The sequence below is a fragment of the Meles meles genome, unplaced genomic scaffold (genome assembly GCF_922984935.1).
Source record: "Meles meles unplaced genomic scaffold, mMelMel3.1 paternal haplotype, whole genome shotgun sequence".
Taxonomy (NCBI): Eukaryota; Metazoa; Chordata; class Mammalia; order Carnivora; family Mustelidae; genus Meles; species Meles meles.
Window position 1 is genome coordinate 393354 of NW_025721166.1, and position 7728 is coordinate 401081.

Consider the following 7728-nt stretch of genomic DNA (forward strand, 5'->3'; position numbering starts at 1 on the left):
TATAAGTTCTTAATAAAGATAATTGATATGATGGGAGGTTTCTCTGTGCATGTCACAGTAACATAAAGTTGGCTACAGCAAGATTAATGTATTTGGAGGAACAGATATGCCTATGATAGAATGAGGCTTTTTTTATATATAGTGAGTTTGGAATTTGTTGTATCATTAGTGAGAAACTAGTGGAATTCAAAATCTAAGCACCAATTATGATAGCAATCCCCTATCTCCTTTTCCTGATCACAGGATTGTTATTTTAGTGATGGTGGGGTTTTATGTGATTCATTATAAATTATAACCTTGAGACCAATGATCCTTAAAAGCCACTGTTTCATTCTTCCATTCTGATACTTACTAAAGGATACTTTTGCAAAAAGTGTAATGACTCTTGCATAAGGTTATAAACAAAAACACAAATGAGATTTTCCCTCCTTGTAAGTTATAGATGCATAATCACTGCATTTTATATACTGTGTGTTCTGTTGTTGAAAAACTGGCTCTACTAAAGCATATCCATAGATTTTTTGAGCCGACAGAGAAACAAAACTGTTGGAACTCAAATAAAAAGTAAATGAAGAGAAGTTAAAATAAAGAAACATAATTTTTAAAATTTAAATGTTTTTGAACCTCAACTCTATGGTCAACTAATCTTCGACAAAGCAGGAAAGAATGTCCAATGGAAAAAAGACAGCCTCTTCAATAAATGGTTCTGGGAAAATTGGACAGCCACATGCAGAAAAATGAAATTGGACCACTTCCTTACACCACACACGAAAATAGACTCCAAATGGATGAAGGACCTCAATGTGAGAAAGAAATCCATCCAAATCCTTGAGGAGAACACAGGCAGCAACCTCTTCGACCTCAGCCACAGCAACATCTTCCTAGGAACATCGGTAAAGGCAAGGGAAGCAAGGGCAAAAATGAACTATTGGGATTTCATCAAGATCAAAGCTTTTGCACAGCAAAGGAAACAGTTAACAAAACCAAGAGACAACTGACAGAATGGGAGAAGATATTTGCAAACGACATGTCAGATAAAGGGCTAGTATCCAAAATCTATAAGGAACTTAGCAAACTCAACACCCAAAGAACAAACAATCCAATCAAGAAATGGGCAGAGGATTTCTTTCTTGTTCTTTCTCCAGCTCCTTTACGTGTAGGGTTAGGTTGTGTACTTGAGACCTTTCTTGTTTCTTGAGAAAGGCTTGTACTGCTATATATTTTCCTCTCAGGACTGCCTTTGCTGTGTCCCACAGATTTTGAACTGTTGTGTTTTCATTATCATTTGTTTCCATGAATTTTTTCAATTCTTCTTTAATTTCCTGGTTAACCCATTCATTCTTTAGAAGGATGCTGTTTAGTCTCCATGTATTTGGGTTCTATCCAGCTTTCCTCTTGTGATTGAGTTCTAGCTTCAGAGCATTGTGGTCTGAAAATATGCAGGGAATAATCCTAATCTTTTGATACCGGTTGAGACCTGATTTGTGACCCAGGATGTGATCTATTCTGGAGAAGGTTCCATGTGCAGTAGAGAAGAATGTGTATTCTGTTGCTTTGGGATGAAATATTCTGAATATATCTGTGATGTCCATCTGGTCCAGTGTGTCATTTAAGGCCTTTATTTCCTTGTTGATCTTTTGCTTGGATGATCTGTCCATTTCAGTGAGGGGAGTGTTAAAGTCCCCTACTATTATTGTATTATTATTGATGTGTTTCTTTGATTTTGTTATTAATTGGTTGATATAGCTGGCTGCTCCCACGTTAGGGGCATAGATATTTAAAATTGTTAGATCTTCTTGTTGGACAGACCCTTTGAGTAGGATATAGTGTCCTTCCTCATCTCTTATTATAGTCTTTGGCTTAAAATCTAATTGATCTGATATAAGGATTGCCACCCCAGCTTTCTTCTGATGCCCATTAGCATGGTAAATTGTTTTCCACCCCCTCACTTTAAATGTGGAGGTGTCTTCGCGTCTAAAATGAGTTTCTTGTAGGCAACATACTGATGGGTTTTGTTTTTTTATCCATTCTGATACCCTGTGTTTATAGCAGCAATGTCTACAATAGCCAGACTATGGAAAGAACCTAGATGTCCATCAACAGATGAATGGATAAAGAAGATGTGGTATATATACACAATGGAATACTATGCAGCCATCAAAAGAAATGAAATCATGCCATTTGCGACGATGTGGATGGAACTAGAGCGTATCATGCTTAGTGAAATAAGTCAATCAGAGAAAGACAACTATCATATGATCTCCCTGATATGAGGACATGGAGAAGCAACATGGGGGGGTAGGGGGATAGGAGAAGAGTAAATGAAACAAGATGGGATTGGGAGGGAGACGAACCATAAATGACTCTTAATCTCACAAAACAAACTGGGGGTTGCTGGGGGGAGGTGGGATTGGGAGAGGGGGAGCGGGCTATGGACATTGGGGAGGGGAGGTGAACCATAAGAGACTATGGACTCTGAAAAACAACCTGAGGGTTTTGAAGGGTCAGGGGTGGGAGGTTGGGGCAACCTGAGGGTTTTGAAGGGTCAGGGGTGGGAGGTTGGGGGAACAGGTGGTGGGTAATGGGGAGGGCACGTTTTGCATGGAGCGCTGGGTGTTGTGCAAAAAGAATGAATACTGTTACACTGAAAATATAAATAAAATGAAAAAAAAAAAGAAATGGGCAGAGGACATGAACAGACATTTCTGCAAAGAAGACATCCAGATGGCCAACAGACACATGAAAAAGTGCTCCACATCACTCGGCATCAGGGAAATACAAATCAAAACCACAATGAGATATCACCTCACACCAGTCAGAATGGCTAAAATGAACAAGTCAGGAAATGACAGATGCTGGCGAGGATGCGGAGAAAGGGGAACCCTCCTCCACTGTTGGTGGGAATGCAAGCTGGTGCAACCACTCTGGAAAACAGCATGGAGGTTCCTCAAAATGTTGAAAATAGAACTACCCTATGACCCAGCAATTGCACTACTGGGTATTTACCCTAAAGATACAAACATAGTGATCCGAAGGGGCACGTGTACCCGAATGTTTATAGCAGCAATGTCTACAATAGCCAGACTATGGAAAGAACCTAGATGTCCATCAACAGATGAATGGATAAAGAAGATGTGGTATATATACACAATGGAATACTATGCAGCCATCAAAAGAAATGAAATCTTGCCATTTGCGACGACGTGGATGGAACTAGAGCGTATCATGCTTATTGAAATAAGTCAATCAGAGAAAGACAACTGTCATATGATCTCCCTGATATGAGGACATGGAGATGCAACATGGGGGGTTAGGGGAATAAGAGAAGAATAAATGAAATAAGATGGGATTGGGAGGGAGACAAACCATAAATGACTCTTAATCTCACAAAACAAATTGAGGGTTGCTGGGGGGAGGTGGGGTTGGGAGAGGGGGAGGGGTTTATGGACACTGGGGAAGGTATGTGCTATCATGAGTGCTGTGAAGTGTGCAAACCTGGTGATTCACAGACCTGTACCCGTGGGGATAAAAATACATTATATGTTTATTAAAAAAAAAAAAAAAGAAAAGAAAGGATGAATACCCAACTTTTGTAGCAACATGGACGGGACTGGAAAAGATTATGGTGAGTGAAATAAGTCAAGCAGAGAGAGTCAAGTATCATATGGTTTCACTTATTTGTGGAGCATAATAAATGACATGGAGGACATTGGGAGATGGAGAGGAGAAGGAAGTTGAGGGAAATTGGAAGGGGAGGTGAACCATAAGAGACTATGGACTCTGAAAAACAACCTGAGGGCTTTGAAGGGGTGGGGGTGGGAAGTTGGGGGAACCAGGTGGTTGGGTAATAGGGAGGGCACATATTGCATGGAGCACTGGGTGCTGTGCAAAAACAATGAATATTGTTACCCTGAAAAAATAAATAAATAAATTTTAAAAATTTAAATGTTTTTTATAGATCTGCCATTGAAGATATTGTCAGGAGTGTTAATTGTTCTCCAATACCTTTAGGTCCTAGATGAACATTTCCTATAAAATTTAGAACCAAGATAAAGGTCTCAGTAAGGAGTTTTTGGCTTCTTAGTATTGAAATTAAGAATTATTCTAACTTCAAAGAAGTTAAGGAGCGATTTCGATAGTAGACTTGCTTCCTTGAATTAGAAGTCCTAATTTTGTTCTAGTTTATTGATTATACTGTATCCATGTCCCATTCAGTTTGCTACTTCACATAGAGAACTTTTATGTATTTTATTTTATTGTGTTTTAATTAATTAATTAATTAATCAATGAGAGGGAGAGTGTAAGATGAGGGGAGAGGGAGAGAGAATATAAGCAGGTCTACTGTGGAGTCTGGCATGGGGCTCAATCTCACAACGCTGAAATTATGAGTCAGATGCTGAAATCAAGAGTCATATGCTTAATAGACTGAGCTACCCAGGTGTCCCCACATAGAAAATTTCTAAGTTAACAAGTCATTATGATTATTCTGATTTCCCATTTCTTAGCGTCTAGTTACTAGAGTCTCATGATACTCAGTTCTGACACAGCGTGAGTTAAGAAAAGATGATAGCCTTGACTTGCCTTTACTGAGAGGACACAGCATGAACAAGCTTTATGATAATGAAACTCATTATGAAGAACAATGAGCATTCCATTCTCATTCTTGCTGTTTGTATTTTCTATTAAAACACAAGTGTCTTGTGTCTTGTGGGAAGAATCAACAAAGCAGACTTGGAATTTTTGAAAATGTGAAAGAAAAGATACTATGGAGCATTATGCCTCCATCAGAAAGGATGAATACCCAACTTTTGTAGCAACATGGATGGGACTGGAAGAGATTATGCTGACTGAAATAAGTCAAGCAGAGAGAGTCAAGTATCATATGGTTTCACTTATTTGTGGAGCATAACAAATAACATGGAGGACATGGGGAGATGGAGAGGAGAAGGGAGGTCAGGGACATTGGAAGGGGAGGTGAACCATGAGAGACTATGGACTCTGAAAAACCACCTGATGGTTTTGAAGGGGTGGGGGTTGGGAGGTTAGGGGAACCAGGTGGTGGGTATTGGGGAGGGCAGGTATTGCATGGAGCACTGTGTGTGGTGCAAAAACAATGAATTCTGTTACTCTGAAAAGAAATTTTAAAAATGTAGGTAAATTCATTTCTTGAGATGGGGAATAAACCATAACTTTAGCTTTTATGGTTGTGTTATGAATGTTCACAAAAGTCTAGACTAACACAAAGGGATTTAGAGAAACAAATGAGTGAGCTGCTTTTAGGAAATCCCATTGAGGGGTTCCTGGGTGGCTCAGAGGGTTAAGCCTCTGCCTTCAGCTCAAGTCATGATCTCAGGGTCCTGGGATCGAGCCCTTCATTGGGCTGGCTACAGAAAGCCCACTTCCCCCTCTTTCTCTCTGCCTGCCTTTCTGACTACTTGTGATCTTTCTCTCTCTCTCTCTGTCAAATAAATAAAAATAATTTTTTTAAAAAGGAAATCCTATTGAAAGTGCTAAAAGTGCTGAAGAAAGTGTAAACAGAAGTCTATAAAAGATTAAGTTTCAAATGGGACTATGAGATTTAATGAGATCCAAACACCAATATATGGTAACTAGTAGCCAGCTATATTTAATTGTCGTTCACATTTTCTCTGAGACTATAATCTTTTCGTTTAGGAACATTGTGTTATACCAGTCTTGCCTTTATGTTATACCTTCTGTCTGAGCTGCCTCCCTGACTAGATGCTGGGAGAGAGTAAGACATAGAATCAGAATCTCAGGAAGAGAAAGACACTAGTACCTCATCTGGTTCTGTACCTTCCATTAAAGAAAATCCTTGAGTTCTAGAATCACTCATTACATTCTTAGGTGAATCCAAGTTTTCTTTTTACTGAGTTAGAAATCAGGTTGGTGACTGTCAGCAAGATTCCTAATTCTACCCAACATAGCCATCATAGGACATGTCTAATCTTCCTTCTGCCCAACATTTCTTTAAATAAAAGTGAAAATACCATAAAACTGAAATAAAATATAATCAGTTTTTACCTCGATGAGATGACATTATTAGGTATCACCCCATAGCTGTACAGCCACGACCTAATAATAATCAAGTAACCACCATGTATTGAGTCATTGAGCAACCACAAAATCCTGGACTAGGGATTTTACTTAGATTTTTTTCCCCTAATGTGTACATGAAACCAACAATGTGAAGCATTTGTGCAACCAACAGGGGAATTACTGTTATTCTCTAAGTTTGGCAGTTGACAGAGGTGCTGTCACTTACTTTAGGGGCCCAACCTGACCCAGATTCAGGTCTGACCATAAATCCTGGTTCCTTTACTATCTATGCTCCTTTAAACAAATTGCAAGCACATGCCTTATTATTAACTGTATTATTCCTGGTAAAGTGCATTATGTAAATTCTGGGTCCTTTTAAAACAGTTGATCTTTGGGTTGTAGAAATAATCCAAACGATCCTCGCTTAGATAGTATAATTTTGGGGAAACTGTTTTAAATCAAGATCAAGAGGCAGATCACTAGAAGAGGCAGTTTCGTTATGTCTCATCTCGCATGGGACAGAGTGGGAAGTTGCCTTGTCAGCAGTCAAGAAAGGATACATCAAGGCATCTTCATACTTCCCAAATCTTTAGTTGAGTCCAAGGAACATTTTATTGTAAGTTTTTGTGACTGTTTATTTCAGTGATTAAGAACTATAATTAATAAATGAATGACAGAGATTTAGCACAAAGTTCATGTATAATATGCATGGTATATACAATATATTTATATGATATAGTGATATATATGATTTATACAAGATATACTTATGTTTAGGTTTATATATATAATACTTTTTTATCACAAAGAAAAAAGTACAATTTCATAGTTGTAAATAGAAATGCTTAGAGAAAAAAGTAGAAGTGTTTAAAAATAAATGTAATAATCACCTTTGCAGTATTCCCTTACCCTCCCCCAGGTCTCTTGATAATTTGAGGAATATGCAAGTATTCTTTTCTTTGTCCTCACATGTTTTTCTTTTTTCTATTTTTTATTCTTTCATTTTTATTTTTTTAGACTTTTTAAAAACGATTTTGTTTATTCATGAGTGACAGAGGAGGGAATTGACATCCAAAGTATAGGATAACTTGTTTAAATAAGAGGTGCCTTTTAAATTTACAGAGGTTGATTATTTTTCAAAACAGTTTTGCAATTCATACTTGCAAATCAATGGTGGACATGCCTTTTCTCCTCAAAATCACGGGATACCATAAAGTTTTTAAACTTTGGCTAATCTGTTGAGTGAAAAACTGTATGCCATTTATGATGCAAAAATTTTAAAAGATTTTATTTATTTATTTGACAGAGAGTGACACAGTGAGAGAGGGAACACAAGCAGGGGTAGAGGAAGGGGGAGAATCAGGCTCCCCACCAAGCTATGACCCTCAGGCAGGGCTTGATCCCAGGACTCTGGAATCATGACTTGAGCCAAAGGCAGACACTTAACAATTAAGGCACCCAGGTGCCCTCATGATGCATAATTTGGATGTCTAGTGATGCTGAAAATCTTTTTCTGTTTAAACATATGTTTATATGTTGAATTATAAAACTATATAATGTAATTATAAGGACCATTATATGTCCTTTGTGGCTTGTCTGTTAATATCCTTCACTAAATTTTCTATTGCTTTTTATTTTTTAGTTTACTCTTATTAATTAGAAGAACTTGTA